The 19,026-nt window shown below is 47.3% G+C and overlaps 1 protein-coding gene and 2 non-coding genes across 5 annotated transcripts in view; all 3 read left to right on the plus strand.

Annotated features, from left to right (window-relative positions):
* LOC115642642 (zinc finger protein 436-like) overlaps window positions 1–19,026 on the plus strand; it is a 936,374-nt gene that overhangs the window by 614,737 nt on the left and 302,611 nt on the right. The gene's annotated exons all lie outside the window — the stretch shown is intronic.
* TRNAK-CUU lies at window positions 437–508 on the plus strand. The gene has a single exon. It is a non-coding gene; the product is annotated as a tRNA-Lys (tRNA).
* TRNAS-GCU lies at window positions 15,021–15,102 on the plus strand. Its single transcript has one exon. It is a non-coding gene; the product is annotated as a tRNA-Ser (tRNA).

Raw genomic sequence — 19,026 nt, forward strand, 5'->3', positions numbered from 1 at the left:
GCCTACATGTGGCTAAGTGGGGTTAGTAGTAGCCTGGGGAGGTGCCATTGGCTGCTGGGAGATAGAATCCTATCTCTGCCTCTTGGCGTCCCAGATATGGCTACTTGCAGCTCAGGAGAAGAAGTGGGGTTCTGGGTGGAAAGAGAAGCAGCAATGGTGAGCCCTAGTGGGCTGCTTTCTGGCAAGACGATTTTCTGTTTTAGGCTTGGGAGGAGCCTGCAAGCTATGGATGGAGTTGTTCCAGTGAGAACAGCTGCTATAAAAAAGTTGGTAGATACAGATACTTTCTCTCTTCTTACTCTTGTTAACTGGTACTAATACCAGGCCAGGCTAGAGCTGGGAAGAGAGAGAGAGCAGCAGGTTTCCCCTAAAGTTTCCCACTCTCTTTTTCTTAACTAGTTTCTCCTTTGCATCAACTTGTTCTTTGCCTTTCTGAGCCTGGCTAGCTCAGTTGGTAGAGCATCAGACTCTTAATCTGAGGTCCAACGTTCAAGTCCCTGGTCAGGTGATAAACTACTCACCAGGATCCTAAAAACCTGTCCTTTTGGAATCCCCTTGGATGTTACTTTTTCTCTTCAGAATTTTCCCTATCCTCAGAAGGGCCTTTGTGTGTGTGGGATTGAAGGGGAAACTTCCTGACATCCCCTCTGTGCTCGGAGGCTGGAGGAAATAAAGGCCTCTGGGCATATAGCGTGTTCCTCCCCTGCATAACCACACACATAAAATTTCTCTAAGGAATTAGAATCACCTGCTTTCTTCCCCTGTCCTGCTGGATCCCCAAATGACAACGCTCTTCAGCCCAAACCCATGTTCCCTCTATTCTCAGTCCCAACCCACAGTCCCTCCTATGCTGACTGCTCCTCACTCCCAAGCAGAGCCTGCTCTTCACTCTTCTCCTCTGCCCAACCCACAGCCCCCTCCTATTCCCAGTGCCCCTCAATCCCAACCCACAACACCCTCCTATTCTCAGTGCCCCTCAATCCCAACCCACAACACCCTCCCATTCCCAGTGCCCCTCAATCCCAACCCAGGGCTCCCTCCCTCCCTCCAGCAGCAGGTGCTTCAGACCCCCTCAGGAAGTTTTTCTCCAAAGGTTTGGTGTATGAGTCAGCATATGGTCTTTAAAGTAAGTTGGAAACTCCTATATCAAATATGTAAGCAAGATTTGAATGAGCTCTCCCTTGACATCTAGGGATGAGCTGTGGACGAGGACTTCTGGAGCTGATCTCGGCTGCATGGTGAAGGACATACATCCACACCATGTAGAGGTCAAGCATAGGAGCTTGACACACAGTGCTGGTGGAGTGTCACCTTACCGTATTAGGCTCAGAGACTCTGTCAGTTAATTGATTACAATAGAATATACAGATTGTCCATGGGTGGGGGAAAGTGACGACGTAGGCAGTTCCACACCCCAGGCTATGTTTTGCAGCAAGACAAGATAAGCACATTAGCCAATGGTTAACAGGTTACATAATATCTCTGCCCAAGGTCTCAAGTTAGCAAGTTAACATTTCATTAATGCTTTGATAAAATGTTATAAAATACATAGGTTAAATTCTGATTTGGGATCTATAGGAATGGAGCAACTCCTTTGATTGTCCAACAGGTACATTCCTAGGGGTTAAAGCAAAGAAACAGTGAAAGTATATGGCAATAAAGATTGTTTTCTGTCTTAAGGCAAGTATTGGTCCCTTGGAAGGGAGGTGGAAGGATGCCATATCTTATACTGACATGTGCCAACTCTTCATAAACTCAAGGTTGGATCTGTGGGAAGAATGTCTCCCTAAAGAAGAGACTAACACAATAGGAACAGGGATTCTTTGTTCAATCTGCAACTCTGAATAAGACACAATTATTTAGTTCTTAGCTTCAACACCTGGCAATTTGGTGACGAGGCCTATCTTAGCAAGCAAGGCTTTTTGTTTACCCAGCTTTCTCTTAGCTGATCACTATTTCCTAGGCCTCTGGTCCCTTGACCATATTCTGGACTTTGGGTCTGGAAAAGAGCTGGCACAATCCATAGACCAGGTTGTTATACAAAATGTACATGGATTTTAACCCTTCAAATACAGTAATAGCAAAGTTCTTGGTTCAGGCTTGTAGCAGTGATGGAGTAAACTGCAGGTTCAAATCAAGTCTCTGGAGTCCATCCACAGCTGGGATGAGTCATTCAGTCCTTTGTATAGAGCTTCAGTTTGTAGCAAAATCCCTCCAGAGGTATGAAGCAGGACTGAAGACAAGATGGAGATGAGGCATCAGCCTTTTATAGTCTCTTGCCATGTGGTCTTTGCTTTCTTTGTCCCAAGGACACTCTATCCAGCACGTAGCATAGAAAAACCTTTGAGTTCTGCCATAGGCACGTCCCTGCATACCTTGCTAAGTTACAAGGCATATCTGCCTTCTCTCAATGGGTCAAATGTATAGCTGGTGGTCCTTAATGGGACATCAAGCAGACTAGGCAGAACTGACACCAACTTGTCTGGCTGGAGTGTTCCACGGAAGCAGAGCACAGGTTTGAAATATGGGCAGCATAAAGCCAATATTCATAATGTCAACTACAAAAATGATACACATCTAGAGATAGCATCGTTATAATTAACCAGTCATAACCTCTCCACAGACCCCTTACATGACAATCTTTCTACAATATTGGCTGCAACTATAGAACAGCGGTCACAATGGTGATCTATAAAGTTACAGATTATATCAATAACGTCACAGGAGGTGACACGCCATCAGTGAGACTGATATTGGAATACTGCCTCCAGTTTAGGCGTCCTCATTTGAAAAAGATGTTGTGAAACTGGAGCTGGGGCAGCAAAAAGCCACCAAATGTTCTGAGGGCTGGACAAAAATGCCTTCTAGTGAGCTATTGAAAGAGCTCCACCTGTTTAGCTCATCAAAAGAAGATTGAAAGGTGACGTCACTAAAGTGTTGAAGTGCCTTAATGGAGAGGAAAGATTGGGTATTAAAGGGCTCTTTAATAGAGCAGAGAAAGGCATAACAAGAACCAATGGCTGGAAAGTGAAAAGAGACAAATTCATATTACAACTAAGGCCCAAATAGTCAACAGGGAGGATGATTCACCACAGGAACAAGCTACCAAGGAAAGTGGTGGATTCTCCATCTCCTGATGTCATTTAATGGAGACTAGACGCCTTTCTAGAATGTGTTTGCCCCAAAAGTAGCTCTTGTGTCATACAGGAGGCCTGTGATATGCAGAGGGTCAGATTAGATGCTCTAATGGTCTCTTCTGGCCATAAAGTCGACTAATTTCTGAAAAACTGAATGTAGCATTGGGAGCAGCATCTGATGTTTTCCCGTCTAGCTGGCTTGCTGCCTAGAACGAACGCTCCTTGAGTGGGGTGATCCACAGGGAGTAGCTCAAACCTCCAAAGTGCCTGGCCAGGGGTAGGACATTAGCACAGCAAGGGAGGGGTGTGGCAGTGACATCACAAAGGCCTTTTGCAGGACCTCAGACTATTGGTCAAAGGTCGAGGGGAGGTGGTGACCTTACAGAGAGATGCTGACATCAGCCAGGCAGGACAGGGGCGGGGGGCCAGGGGAACCTCAGAGACCCCTGTGGCTTTGCTTCAGCAAGTCTCCTTCTCCAGGTCTCTCTTTGAGGACTGAGAGAGTATTCGGGTTCACGGATGTGAGCGCCAGGAGGAACCTCTTTCGAGTTTTCTCCTTCCCTTTTAGTGATTTTACTAGAAAACAGACGTCCCTGTTTAGAAGGTAAGAGCCTCCTGGAGGTTTGAAACCTGTTCAGTCTGATCCATCTGGTGAGAGTTTAATTCTAGGCATGGAAAACATGAGCTTAAGGAGGCAGAATTTTATTGCACACCTGGAATTTTGTCCCTTAGAATCACTGGGGACATTAGGGTTTGTCCTTTTTGTTTCACCTTTTCCTCCATCCCTCCCTCCCTCCCTTCTCTTCTTCTCTTGCTTCTTTTCTCCTTTTTCCTGTTCCCCTCCCATCATCAGGGTGTGTGTGTGTGTGTGTGTGTTGCAGGCGAGTGCTCTGCAGCTCCTACTATGGGAGGTCCACGAAAAAATGTGAGGCTGAAATAGTGCTTGGGAAGTCATCCTCTCCAGTGACCTGGGCCATCCTTTGGGCTCTCTGGTGAGAACCCTCAGCCTCCCATCCTCAGTCTCTACCCTGATTGGCTGAGCAGGAGGTTATTGACAGGGAGGAGACTCAGGTCCTTGTTGTTCTCTTTTAAGACCAAGGAAATAAGTCAGAACCAGTTCTATGTTTGACAAATTTTGCTACTTCTCTGCATTAATTGTCTCTGAGCAGTTCATGATTCTCTCTAACATTCCAGTTCTCCTCAAATACTTGCTGAATAATTACTGTGCACAGTTGTTGGTCTGGAGCTCATCTGAGAGCACTTGATTCAGGTCATTCAATGTATGAAATTCAAGATCCGCTGGTTAGTTTGAAAATCAGAGCTCTTGGATCCTATTCCCAACACTGCCACTGGCTGGCTAGGTGACCTAAGACAAGTCAATTCTCCTTTCTCAGCCTTAGCTTCTCCCTCTTTCAAGCAGGGATAATAATGATCCGCTCCTAATACCTCATGGTGGGTGGAGGATGGGGATCCCTTGCAGAGTGTCCTAGGAGTAGTGCATAGTATGAGGTGTCCTATCACTTTTACTCAGAGCAGTTTATGACATAGTAGAATAGTTGAAACAGTTTATTTTTTTTGTAATTTTTTATTTCAAAATTGTTAAGAACAGCATTGACTTAGCTCAGATTGAAGCATCTTATCTAATTTTTGAGATCTAAGTGTCTCCTCTTTGTGTGTGACGAGACAATTTAACACACTGTGACAAACAGGAGAGGCTTTTGTTTTGCAACAAAATTTTTTGCATAGAACTTTCATCCCACTTGTTATGATTTCAAGAAACAAACTGGTTTAGTCTGAATGGGATTTTCTGACAGAAATGGTTTAAATGAAATTTCCCCACTGTTTCGATTCCTGGGCTCTATCCCCCCCTCTGGGGTATTTTTGTCTGTTAGAACAGGAGTTGGAACTGGTGGCTTCTTTTTCTGACTCTGCCATCACCTTGCTGTGTAGGCCCTTGGGGAGGTCACTTCCCTTCTCTGGACCTCAGGCTCCTCCCCATCTATCCAATGGGAACAGGGACAGTTCTCGAGCTCTGGGCAGTTGTGAGCCTGAGTGAGATAAGGGGCGTTAAAGCCCTCTGTGAAGGAGAAAGGGGAGTTTCACGGTGTTTGCACCAAGGAATTCTAAAGTTTGCTAAAATGTCTGAGTCTGTGGAAACAAGAAATAGTCTGGGCCAAACTTTTTAACCAGTGCCTTTTTTAAAGCCCATTCAGGGATGTGAGTCCTGTCTTTTAGGTACCTGGGGTTCTTTGCCAGCAGGAGAGAAGAGGTTCCTGCCTCCATTTTTGTGGCCTTAACAAACCAGACGACGTGCCCCAGTTCTCGTCTGTGATCCCTGAAAAAGAACATCTTCCCATCCATGAACAAGACGGTACCTATCTTTCAAAGGGGAACAAAGAGACCCCTGGGACTTACAGACTAGCTAGCCTCACTGCCATAGCTGGAGAGATCCTGCAATACATTCTTTAACAATCAGTTTGTCAGCAGCACCTACAGGATAATTTGGTTCTTACGACTAGTGAGCATGGATTTGTCAAGAACAAATCATTCCAAACCAATCCTCTTTCCTTCTTTGGCAGGGTTCCGGGCCTGGTGGAGGTGGGTAAACAGCAGATGGGATCTAGCTTGGTGTTACTAAGGCTTTTGACGTAGTTCCGTAGGACATTCTCACAAGCAAATGAGGGAAATGCGGTCCAACTGCAATCAGTGTAATGTGGGTGCAGAGCTGGTTGAAAGCCCAGACTCCAGGAGCCCTCCTCATGTTTGGCTGTCCAAAGGAGAGGGCGTACCTAGTGGGTCCGGCAGGGACCAGTCTGGGGTCCGGTACTATTCAATATTTTCATGAATGATTTGGAAAATGGAGTGGAGAGTATGGTTCTAATATTTACAACTGACACCAAGCACTTAGGAGCACAGGATTGAAATTCAAAACACCCTTAACAAATTGGAGACTTGGTCCTCTTGAGCCAAACTCCACAGCTGGGCCCCTCTCTGTAAACTGGGCTGAAGTGAAACCCCAGAGCCAAACACTCTTCCTCCCGGGTACTGAGCTCCGACCTTGAATGGTCAGATGCTGCTTAGCACTGTCAGAGCAGCTTTTGCTGGGAGATTCTCCCAGCACTTTCCAATAGTGGGAAAGTATGAAATCCCCATTTGTCTGCTGGGGACAGAGCCCTAGATAGGGGAGCAACTTGCCCAGAGTCCCACAGAAAAAGGTAAACAACCAGTAATGGAACCAATAGGAAACCCAGCAATGGAACTCAGGAGTCCTGGGAGTGAGTTAGGGTGACCAGACGTCCTGATTTTATAGAGACAGTCCGAATTTTGGGGTCTTTTTCTTATCTAGGATCCAATTATCCCCCACCTCCTGTCCTGATTTTTCCCACTTGCTGTCTGTTCACCCTAGGGTGTGCACAGGTGTGGGTCCCAGCTGCTCCCCGCCCCCCTCATTGAAGCAGATGTGCAGGGTTACTGCCCTGGGAACTACAGGGCACCAGTGGACATGGGGGTGGCTGGAAGTAGGGTCTGGCTGCAGGCAGGGCAAGTGGTGCGGGGCTGGTTGAACACAGGGGTGTCTGGGGTAGGCTGGCTGGCTTCAGGCAGGGATGCAGGGGGGTGCGGCAGGGGTTGGCAGGGCTGGAGACAGAGGAGTGCAGGACTGCCTGGCTTCAGGGAGAGGAGTGCGGCAGGAGTTGGCTGGAGACAGGGCAGGGGGTGCAGAGCTGGGGGTGCAGGGCTGGTGCAGGCTGTGGGGGGGGGCTGGCTGGCTTTGGGCAGGGCCACAGAGGGGTGCAGCAGGAATTGGCTGGAGACAGGGCAGGGGGTGTGTTTGGGGCTGGCGTGGGCAACGGGTGTGGGGCTGGCTGCAGGCAGGGCATGGGGCGGCCCGGTGCAAGGATGTTTTGCGCCCTAGGCAAAACTTCCATCTTGTACCCTCCCCCCCGCGCCCCTGCCCTGAGGCGCCCCGTCCATTGCAGCTCCCCCCCCTGCCCTGAGGCACCCCCTTCGCCCCAGCTCACCCCTGCTCCGAGCACGAGCACCCCAAGGCCACTTCATTTCTCCCGCCTCCCAGGCTTGCAGCACCTAAACCTGCCAGGCAGTCAAACACCCTCCTCTGAGCTATAGCAGCCCTGACAGTTGACAATAGAGGCACCTTAGCCCCTGAGTTCCTTCAATGTGTCCCCCTCCAGGGTCCAGCTCCGATCACCAGATACTCGGGGTATGTCTATACCACCTGCCGAATCGGTGGGCAGCGATCGATCCAGCGGGGGTCGATATATCGCATCTAGTGTAGATGCAATACATCGAGCGCTCTCCCATCGACTGCTGTACTCCAGCTTGGTGAGAGATGCAGGCAGAGTCTACGGGGAGCTGCAGCAGTCGACTCACCGTGACGAAGACACCACAGTAAGTCGACCTAAGTACATCGACTTCAGCTACGTTATTCATGTAGGTGAAGTTGCGTAACTTAGATTGATCCCCTCCCCTAGCGCAGACCAGGGCTCAGAAAAATCCCAGCTCCTCTCTGCCCAAAGCAGTGGTACAGTCCAGGTTACCAGTTTTACTGGTATCACATACAGCACTTGAGCACAGTTATCGAACAAACGGAAATTTATTTAACAAGGGACAGAGATTTAAAGAGAAACAAATGTGAGTGATGGATACCAACCATTACCAACAAAACAAAATCACAAAATGCAACTGACACTTTTTAACAGCTCCCTTCCCTAGCTAAGTAGACTGAAGTGTGAGGTGACAGTCTATTGCAGTGATTGCTAGTCCCTAGGAGCCACGCCCCTGCCTTTCTTGAAGCACCACTGGTCCAACAGGGATTTTACAGCCAACTGGCTGGCTGGGTGTTTATGAAAGAGAGATCCCTCCCCTCCCCTTCATTTATCACTGTATGGTTTTTGAGGTATCATTTGAAAAGACAAACTACTGAATATTCTCCTGTTAAAATGTGTAGCAACATTGTATGTAAAGTTATGAGATTTTACGGTATGATGTTACTGAAAACTTGCAACTCTAACCCTAAGTTCCTCAGAGACAGCAAGGCAAACAGCTGGTCAAATAGCCATTCTCCAGGAGGGGGAAGGTGTGAAGAAGACATTTACATTCCACCACAGGGATCACTTGAAGCTCATATCTACACAGACAGCCTGTCACCATGACTCAGCTGGGAACAGAAGTGGTTTCTAGTACAAAGGACTGAATTATAAAAAGAGGTGAGGAAAATGCATGAGACTCTATCTCTCTCCCCTTTCCCTCTGCTCATGACAACTCCTGAAGAACTGAATGTGGCGGCAGGGGCAGGTTAGTGGGAGTCCAGGCTGAAAGGAAAGCCAGCCTGTCTCAGCAGATGGTGAGAGAAACATTTGTTTTAAACCCATTTTAGCTCGTTAAGTTAAACATTAGTTTGTGTTTTATCTTGCATTTCTTTTGTAAACAATTCTGATTTTTATGCCTCATTACTTAAAATCTTCTCTTTTTTTTAGTAGTTAACAATCTTGGTCTATTGTTTTATTTAACCAGTGTGGTTGGACTGAATTGTGTTGGAAATTCCATTTGGAATAACAAGACTTGTGCATGTCATTTTCCACTGATGAAATAACAGATTTCATATGAGCTCCCATTGTTCAGGAGTGTGCTGGACAGTGCAAGATGCACATTTCTGGGGGAAGTCTGGGAGCAGAGAATTTTCTGGGGTTACCCTGTGGGGTACTGTAATTCATGAGTCCCTGCCTAGCAGCACTTAATACTGTGTAGCTGGCAGCAAGTTACATGCTATAGACTGCGAGTTAACTGCCCAGGAGTGGCTGCTCTCACAGTAGAGCAGTGTAAAAGTCATCCCAGCTTGGGGAACTGAAGGGACAGAGCTGTTCAACAGTCCAGACTGTATTGTGCTTAATGTCACAGACACTCAATTTCAAAAAGTCTCCTACAACCCAGAGAAAGTAAATCCACGTCCCAGAAATAGAAGACTCCAGAGAGAGGGCAAGTCTCTCCCTGGCACTGCTTCTTGCTGACAGACAGGTCCAGAGAAAAAGAGAGTCCCGGGGAAGCTGGAAACATAAGCGTGGGGCTCAGTGGAGAAAGGGAACAGGAAGGGCAGGGATATTATTGAATGCAGGATCTCAGCAGCACTAAATGTCAGGATAGCACATATTGCAGCCCATTGGAAAACAATCCCAAGTATAAATATAAAATGATGGGGTCTAAATTAGTTATTTCCACTGACTTATATAAGGGCAATAAGATATTCTCTGTATTACTGTCTATCCCTTTTAAAATAATTCCTAACATCCTGTTTGCTTTTTTGACTTCCACTGCACACTGCTGGATGTCTTCAGAGAACTATCCACAATGACAAAAAGATCTTTTTCCTGATTAGCTGTAGCTAAATTTGCCCCCATCACATTGTATGTATAGTTGGGGTTATTTTTTTTCAATGTGCATTACTTTACATTTATCCACATTACATTTTATTTGCCATTTTGTTGCCCATTCACTTAGTTTTGTGAGATCTTTTTGAAATTCTTCACAGTCTGCTTTGGTCTTAACTATCTTGAGCAGTTTAGTATCATCTGCAAACTTTGCCACCTCACTGTTTACCCCTTTCTCCAGATCATTTATGAATACGTTGAATAGGATTGGTCCAAGAACTGACCCTTGGGGAACACCACTAGCTACTCTTCTCCATTCTGAAAGTTTACCATTTATTCTTACCCTTTGTTCCCTGTCTTTTAACCAGTTCTCAATCCATGAAAAGATTTTCCCTCTTATCCCATGATAACTTAATTTATATAAGAGCCTTTGGTGAGGGACCTTGTCAAAGGCTTTCTGGAAATCTAAGTACTCTATGTCCACTGGATCCCCTTGTCCACATGTTTGTTGACCCCTTCAAAGAACTCTAATAGATTAATAAGACATGATTTCCCTTTACAGAAAGCATACTGACTTTCAGAGGAGGGATAGCTCAGTGGTTTGAGCATTGGCCTGCTAAATCTAGGGTTGTGAGTTCAATCCTCAAAGGCACCACTTAGGGATCTGGGGCAAAAAATTAGTCCTGCTAGTGAAGGCAGGGGGCTGGACTTGATGACCTTTCAAGGTCCCTTCCATTTCTAGGAGATTGGTATATCTCCTTTTGTTTTTCCTTTTTCTTTTCTTTGCCCAACACTTTTTGTTCTTCTATGTGCCTGACAGTTTTATTCTTTGCTATTGTTTCAACTAATTTGCCTGGTACTAATTGTTTCAACTAATTAGACTTACTGGTCTGTAATTGCCAGGATTGCCTCTAGAGCCCTTTTTAAATATTGGTGTTACATTAGCAATCTTCCAGTCATTGGGTACAGAAGCTGATTTAAAGGACAGGATACAAACCAGAGCTAATAGTTCCCCAATTTCACATTTGAGTTCCTTCAGAACTCTTGGGTAAATACCATCTGGTCCCAGTGACTTGTTACAGTTAAGTTTATCAATTAGTTCCAAAACCTCCTCTACTGACACTCCAATCTGTGGCAATTCCTCAGATTTGTCACCCACAAAAGGTTTGGGAATGTCCATAACATCCTCAGCCGTGAAGACTGAAGCAAAGAATGCATTTAGTTTCTCTGCAATGACTTTATCGTCTTTAAGGGCTCCTTTTGTATCTCAATCATCCAGGGGCCCCACTGGTTGTTTAGCAGACTTCCTGCTTTTGATGTACTTAAACATTTTGTTATTACTGTCTGAATTTTTGGCTAGCTGTTCTTCAAACTCCTCTCTGGCTTTTCTTATTACATTTTTACACTTAATTTGGCAGTTCTTATTCTCCCTTCTATATACCTCACTAGGATTTGACGTCCACTTTTTAAAAGATGCCTTATCTCTCACTGCTTCTTTTACATGGTTGTTAAGTCACAGTGGCTCTTTTTTGGTTCTTTTGCTGTGTTTTTTAATTTGGGGGATACATTTAAGTTGAGCCTCTAATATTGTGTCTTTGAAAAGTGTCCATGCAGCTTGCAGGGATTTCACTCTAGTCATTGTACCTTTTAATTTCTGTTTAACTAACCCCCTCGTTTTTGCATAGTTCCCCTTTCTGAAATTAAATGCCACAGTGTTGAGCTGTTCTTCTCACCATAGGAATATTATATGTTGTTATATTATGATCACTATTTCCAAGTGGTCCTGTAATAGTTACCTCTTGGACTAGATCCTTTGCTCCACTCAGGACTAAATTGAGAGTCGTTTCTCCCCTTGTGGGTTCTTGAACCAGCTGCTCCAAGAAACAGTCATTTAAAGTATCCAGAAATTTTGTCTCTGCGTTTTGTCCTGAGGTGACATGTACCCAGTCAATCTGGGGATAATTGAAATCTCCCACTATTATGGAGTTCTTTATTTTGATAGCCTCTCTAATCTCCCTTCGCATTTCATCCTCACTATCACTGTCTTTGACAGGTGGTCGATAATAGATCCCTATTGTTATATTCTTATTAGAGCATGGAATTACTATCCATAGAGATTCTATGGAACATGCGGTTTCATTTAAGATTTTTACTTCATTTGAGTTTACATTTTCTTTAACATACAGTGCCACCCCCCACTCCCCCCAAGTATGACCTGCTCTGTCCTTCTGATATATTTTGTACCCTGGAATGATTGTGTCCCATTGACTGTCCTCGCTCCATCAGGTTTCTGTGATGTCTATTATGTCAATATCCTCCTTTAACATGAGGCACTCTAATTCACCCATCTTATTATTTAGACTTCTAGCACTTGTGTACAAGCACTTTAAAAACTTGTAACTCTTTATTTGTCTGCCCTTTTCTGATGTGTCTGATTCTTTTGTGTGTGAATGCTTCTCATCTGATCTGGCCCCAACTTTATCCTCTTCCAGCCTCTCTTCTTGACTAAAACTAGAAAAATTTCTATCACTAGATTCTTTTCTAAGACAAGTCTCTGTCCCATCCACAAGCTCCTCTGCAGCCATTGGCTTTCCCCCATCTCTTAGTTTTAAAACTGCTCTGCAACCTTTTTAATGTTAAGTGCCAGCAGTCTGGTTCCACTTTGGTTTAGGTGGAGCCCATCCTTCCTGTATAGGCACCCCCATCCCCAAAGTTTCCCCAGTTCCTAATAAATCTAAACGCCTTCTCTCTACACCATCATCTCATCCACGCATTGAGACTCTGAAGCTCTGCCTGCGTACCTGGCCCTGTGCGTGGAACTGGAAGCATTTCTGAGAATGCCACCACGGAGGTCCTGGATTTCAGTCTCTTTCCTAGCAGACTAAATTTGACCTCCAGGACATCTCATCTACTGTTCCTTATGTCATTGGTGTCTACATGTACCATGACCACTGGCTCCTCCCAGCACTACACATAAATCTATCTAGCTGTCTCGAGAAATCAGCAACCTTTGCACCAGGCAGGCAAGTCACCATACGGTTCTCCCGGTCATCACAAATCCAGCTATCCTTGTTTCTAATGATCAAATCTCCTATTACTAACAGCTGCCTTTGCTTAATGACTGGAGTTCCCTCCCCGGAGAGGTAACCTCAGTGCAAGAGGTGACCCCAACACCATCTGGAAGGAGGGTCCCAATTATGGGAAGCTTTCCCTCTGCTCCCATTGACTGCTCTCCTGCCCTGGGCCTTTCATCCTCCTCAACAGCTGTCTGACTGGAGGTGGGAGAAATCTACAGTGTCCCAGAAAGCCTCATCAACATACCTCCCTGCCTCCCTTAGCATCTCCAGTTCTACCACCCTGGCCTCCAAAGCCTCCACGCGGTGTCTGAGGGCCAGGAGTTCCTTGCACCGAATGCACACGTAAGCCACCCGCCCACAGGGCAGGTAATCATACATGCTACATTGAGTGCAATAAACAGGATAGCCCCCACTCTGCTGCTGGGCTTCTGCCTGCATTCTCTCCTACAGCTACCTAGGTTAACAACAGGGGTTTTGTTTCAACCAAGAAGTTTGTATTATAGCTTAAATATTTTAAGAATGGGAAGAGTATCTTGCCCTCTTCCCACTCCCCTTCCAAACTCCCTCACGAAACTCCCCGTTAGCAGCCCTGTTTGAAAAGCTCCCTGGTCGCTTGCTCACTGCTTTACAAAGCAATCCCCTATCACATACCACCCCCATCCCCTGCTGAGAGCCACTCAGGGTAGGGGGCTGGGAGCACCCCCATGACCGAGCCGACCCTCCCAGCCCCCATCCCTGACTCCTGAACCCCTTCCCACATATCCAGCCCTCACACCCCATGCTCTGACTCCTGCACCCCCCCACATCCTCACCCCCACCCGGAGCACCAAATATGGGAGCTTCTGCACATGCCCTCACATTGCCGTCTGCATCCCTCGCACCAAATGGGAGCTGCCCCAGGTAAGCACTCCACACCCCAGCCTCCTACCCCAACCCTGAGCCCCCTCCTGTATCCTAAAACCTGGCCAGACCTTGCACCCCAATCTCCAGCCTGCTCCTGCACCGTAACTCTCTCCCAGACCCTGCACCCCCAGCCCTGACTCCTGCACCCTAGTGACCAGGACGCATGGAGCACATAGTGTTGCTCCTCACTCCCCCCAACCCTCTATGGGGCCACGGAGGAGCACTGGGGCAGGGGAGAGCAGTGAGCACCTTTTCACAGCCACACGGTGCCCTTTGACCCCTGGAGCCCTGGGTGGCTGCTGGGGGGCCCCCACCCCTAAGGCCAGTCAGGCTCCCCAGCACAAGCAGCAGAGAACACAGGCAGACTGGCCACACACTGAGCAGTGGTAGCCTGGGTGGCTCAAAATGAAGGCTCAGGGGGGGTTCAGGCTCCCCAAACCTTGCATTGCCAAGGGGACAGTGGGGCCCATGACTAGGGGCCCTGGCCAAATTGGGTCCCCCTGGAAAATCTCCCCCATGGTGGCCCCAGGGCTGGAGGAGCTCCCACTCCTTGCTACAGCCCGGGGGCCGCAGCAGGGGCACAGAGCTTCTCTGGTCTCAGGGCTGCAGCGGGGCAGGGGTAAAGGAGTGATAGGGTGGGGCCAGTGGGGGAACGGGTGGAACAGAGGTGACAGTGGATGGGGCCATGGGTGGAAGGGGGCGGAGCCACAGACGGGGGGGCATGGTTTTGGTGCTGGGGCCCCCGCACTTGTTCTCCCTTTCCCTGGGCTTTGGCATCACTAGCCCCTGCTTAGCGAGTAGGGTTCATTGGTCCCCATAATGTGGGGTGTGACTCCTAGGGGGACACAGAGGAAGATTCATGGGGGCACCTCAGGGCCTGAGCCAGCCCCTATGGAGGGCGGGGGGGAGCAACACTCAGCCCCACTCTGTCTAAGCTCTTCCCCAACCCTCAGCCTGGGCCCCTGGCTCCCAGCCCAGCTTCGACCCCTTACCCCTGTCTGAACCCCACTCCCCAGCAAGCAACAGCCCCACTCCTCCCAGCCCCGGTTCTCGATCGCGGCTTCCGAGGGGCCATAGCCATGGCTAAGAGGGCACAATGTGAAATGTTTGGGGACCACTGTTTTAGGGTGACATCCTCAATCACTCCTCTGCAGTCCAATAAAAGCTATTCCTCACCCACCTACCACTCCATCAGGACGGACTAGGTATGTTCTGTTGCCCTTCACTCATGCAGGAAGGAGAATAACATTTCACTGCACTCAATCCTAAAGTGATTTGTAACCCACCACCATCCAAACTGGTCATTTTGGGAAAGTGGCCCCATCATGCTGCATAGCTAGGCAGAGTAGGTGTGTCTGTGTAAACACGGTCTGTTCCTGAAGGCTTTCCTCCAGCTCCTCACTAGATGTGAGGGGGGAGCTCAGTCAGACCCTGCTTACACTTAGTATTGGGAAACTCCTTAGTGTCCCTGTCTCTGCTGGCCTTAGATTTCTCCTCCTGTCCCATTTTTTTACAGCTCAGATGAGGTGGCCGAGTGGTTAAGGTGATGGACTGCTAATCCATTGTGCTCTGCACATGTGGGTTCAAATCCCATCCTCATTGGATGCATTTAGTCTTGACTCCTCTTTTACAGACAACCATGTCCCCCCTTGGTACAATAACAGACCCAATAATGTTGCTTCTTGCAAACAAAAACTTTCTCAGAAACTCCGACACCCCCCCCCCCTTGCTTTAAATAAAATGTCTAAATCCCAGATTTCTGAAAAATGTCTCTAGTCCTGTATTGCGTAGTTTTTATTTTAAAAGGTAATGTTACCTCAAGCTGAATAAAGCAACGCTTCAAAAGAAAACGTTAGAAATGGTAGGGGAGAAATAGGAAAGGAAAAAGCCCCTTTTCTCAGGAGATACAAACTCGACTCCCTCCTGTCTCTATCACCAGTGGATTTAGCCTCCCTCCTTGTGTGCTGTAAATAAAATAAAGAGGAGACAAGGTGGTTTGGCACAAACCAAGTAAGTGTAGTCAGGGTAAAGGTACAGAAAACTGGGAGAACAGGGGAAAATCCAAACAATGAATACAATGAAACAGTGACTCATTTTGGGAGCTTAACGCTCAGGCCATAAACTTTCCCTTGGAAACTGGAAAACACTAAACGATGCCCCAGCACAGAAACCTTTTCCCACTGTTCAGGTGCAGTGGATCCCACGTACCAGCGCGATGCCCAGGACCTTCCACTCTCCAGCTGATTTAGAGCCATTGAGGAGCACTGGGGACTCCAGACGACGGTTGGGTTTTGTCACTGGCAGGGAGTTGGACACCAGGAATGCAGGATGGCAGGAACGGGGGTGACAGGCCTCCTGTTCCTCAGTCTCATGGCGGGACAGAGAGGGTTCTTCACAGTGCTCCCGAGCTGGAGAGTGAAGACTCGACTGTGTACGGGTGACTCAGAGATTCCCTCCTTCCTCATCACTGCAGAACTGTTACCTTTTGTCTGAGCCAGGCAGAGTTTATCTTCATCACATTCTATCCATCCACTTCTCAAAGTGTTGTGTGATGAAGCATTCTCTGTTGTCTGTGCTTGCAGCTGATGCTTTGACTTCTTTAATCCTATATCAGAGTCGCTATGAGTGGAGATGAAAGTGTCAAAGACCTGGAAGGGAATTCAAATGGATCCCAAACACAGTGTGATCATTGGGAGTTTAAATCCCAGGTTCCATTTATTGGTAAAGCCACTTCTAACAAGGTAGCTGTTTTGTCCCCCATTATGGCACAAGTTTGAAATATGGGCAGCATAGAGCCAATATTCATAACATCAACTACAAAAATGATACACATCTAGAGATAGAATAATTATAATCAGCCAATCAGAACCTCTCCATAGACCCCTTATACGACAACCTTTCTACAGTATTAGCTGCAAATACAGAACAGTGGTCGCAACCGTGATCTATAGTTACAGATTATGTAAATAACATCACAGGAGGTGACACAGCATCGGTGAGACTGATATTGGAATACTGCCTCCAGTTTTGGTGTCCTCATTTGAAACAGATGTTGTGAAATTGGAGCTGGAGCAGCAAAGAGCCACCAAATGTTTTGAAGGCTGGAGAAAAATACCTTCTAGTGAGCTATTGAAAGAGCTCAACCTGATTAGCTTATGAAAAGAGGATTGAAAGGTGACTTCGTTGAAGTGCCTTAATGGAGAGCAAAGATTGGGTATTTATGGGCTCTTGAATCGAGCAGAGAAAGGAATAACAAGACCCAGTGGCTGGAAGGAGAAAAGGAGAAGGAGACAAATTCATATTACAACTAAGGCACAAATAGTCAACAGGGAGGATGATTCATCACAGGAACAAGCTACCACAGAAAGTGGTGGATTCTCCATCTCCTGATGTCATTTAATAAAGACTAGATGCCTTTCTGGAATGTGTTTGCCCCAAAAGTAGCTCTTGTGTCATACAGGAGGCCTGTGATATGGAGGGGGTCAGATTAGAGACTCTAATCTTCTCTTCTGGCCATAAAGTCGACTAATTTCTGAAAAACGGAGTGTAGCATTGGGAGCAGCGTCTGATGTTTTCCTGTCTAGCTGGCTTGCTGCCTAGAACGAACGCTCCTTGAGTGGGGTGATCCACAGGGAGTAGCTCAAACCTCCAAAGTGCCTCGCCAGGGGCAGGACATTGGCACAGCAAGGGGGGGGTGTGGCAGTGACATCACAAAGGCCTTTTGCAGGACCTAAGACTATTGGTCCAAGGTGGTGGGGAAGTAGTGACCTCACAGAGAGATGCTGATATCAGCAAGGCAAGAGAGAGGCGAGGGGCCAGGAAAACCTCAGAGACCCCTGTGGCTTTGCTTCAGCAAGTCTCCTTCTTCAGGTCTCTCTTGGAGGACTGAGAGAGTATTCAGGTTCACGTACATGAGCGCCAGGAGGAACCTCTTTTGAGTTTTCTCCTTCCCTTTTAGTGATTTTACTAGAAAACAGCTGTCCCTGTTTAGAAGGTAAGAGCCTCCTGGAGGTTTGAAACCTGTTCAGTCTGATCCATCTGGTGAGAGTTGAATTCTAGGCATGGAAAACACGAGCTTAAGGAGGCAGAATTTTATTCTGCATGTGGGATTTTGTCCCTTAGAGTCACTGGGGACATTAGGGTTTGTCCTTTTTGTTTCACCTCTTCTTCCATCCCTCCCTCCCTCCCTTCTCTTGCTTCCTTTGTCCTTTTACCTGGTCCCCTCCCAACACCAGGAGGGAGGGAAAGAGAGAGAGAGTGTGGGTGTTTTTGTTTTGTTTTTTTTTGCAGAGCAGTGCTCTGCAGCTCCCACTGTGGGAGGTCTACCCAAAAATGTGGGGTTGAACTAGAGCTTGGGCAGTGATCCCCACCGGTGACTTGGGCCATCCTTTGGGCTCTCTGGTGAGAACCCTCAGCCTCCCGTCCTCAGTCTCTACCCTGCTTGGCTGAGCAGGGGGTTATTGACAGGGAAGAGACTCAGGTCTTTGTTGTTCTCTTTTAAGACCAAGGAAATAAGTCAGAACCAGTTCTCTGCTTGATGAATTTTGCTGTTTCACTGCATTAATTGTCTCTGAGCAGTTCATGATTCTCTCTAACAACGCAGTTCTCCTCAAATACTTGCTGAATAATTACTGTCACTGTTGTTGGTCTGGAGCTCATTGGAGTACGTTACTCAGGTCATTCAATGTATAAAATTAAAGTTCCGATGGTCAGTTTGATAATCAGGGCTCTTGGGTCCTATTCCCAACTGTGCCACTGGCTGGGTGTGTGATCTAAGACAAGTCAATTCTGCTTTCTCAGCCTTAGCTTCTCCTTTTTTCAAGCAGAGATAATAATGATCCACTCCTACCTACCTCACAGTGTGTGGAGGCAGGGTCGGCTCTAGGTTTTTTGCCGCTCCAACAAAACTCATTTTGGCTCCTCCCACCCCAGCCCTGGGCTCCCCGCCACACGCTCCTGCTGACCGAGTCCCGGGCTTCCCCCCACCAGCCCCCTGCCACCCCAGTCCTGGGCTCTCCCCCCACACACCCCGTGCCAACAACATAGGTTTGTTCTCCCCAGTCCGCCCAGGCTGAGCCGCTCCCGTTTATACTCCATCTCCAGTTGGAGCATGCCCAGAGAGGGTGAGGAGGTGTGTCCTCTTCAGCCCACGGGATGCAGTTAATCCTAGCAGTGCCAGTGCAGGGTTGATACACCTCATCACAGACAGCATTTCTCAAATTTTGGGATTAGCTAGGAGATCTCTTCAGGAGTAACCTCCTGTAGGGATTGGGTCACAAATACCTTGGGAACCAAATACCTGGGCATTTTGCCTAGTTCCAAGTCACTTGCTGTGGAATTCTATCCGTGGATCATTGGAAAGAATATTGACTTAAACAATCGAACTACCCTGTGACCATGTGCACTTATTTCCATCACTTGCACCATTTGGGGTCTACTGCTGTTCACCTTTTCAGAGTGGAGATTTAAAAACAGACTGTTTCTCTGATAATACGTCCAGCAGCTTGGAGTATTCTCTCCTGTTGA

Source organism: Gopherus evgoodei, unplaced genomic scaffold, assembly GCF_007399415.2.
Source record: "Gopherus evgoodei ecotype Sinaloan lineage unplaced genomic scaffold, rGopEvg1_v1.p scaffold_43_arrow_ctg1, whole genome shotgun sequence".
NCBI lineage: Eukaryota > Metazoa > Chordata > Testudines > Testudinidae > Gopherus > Gopherus evgoodei.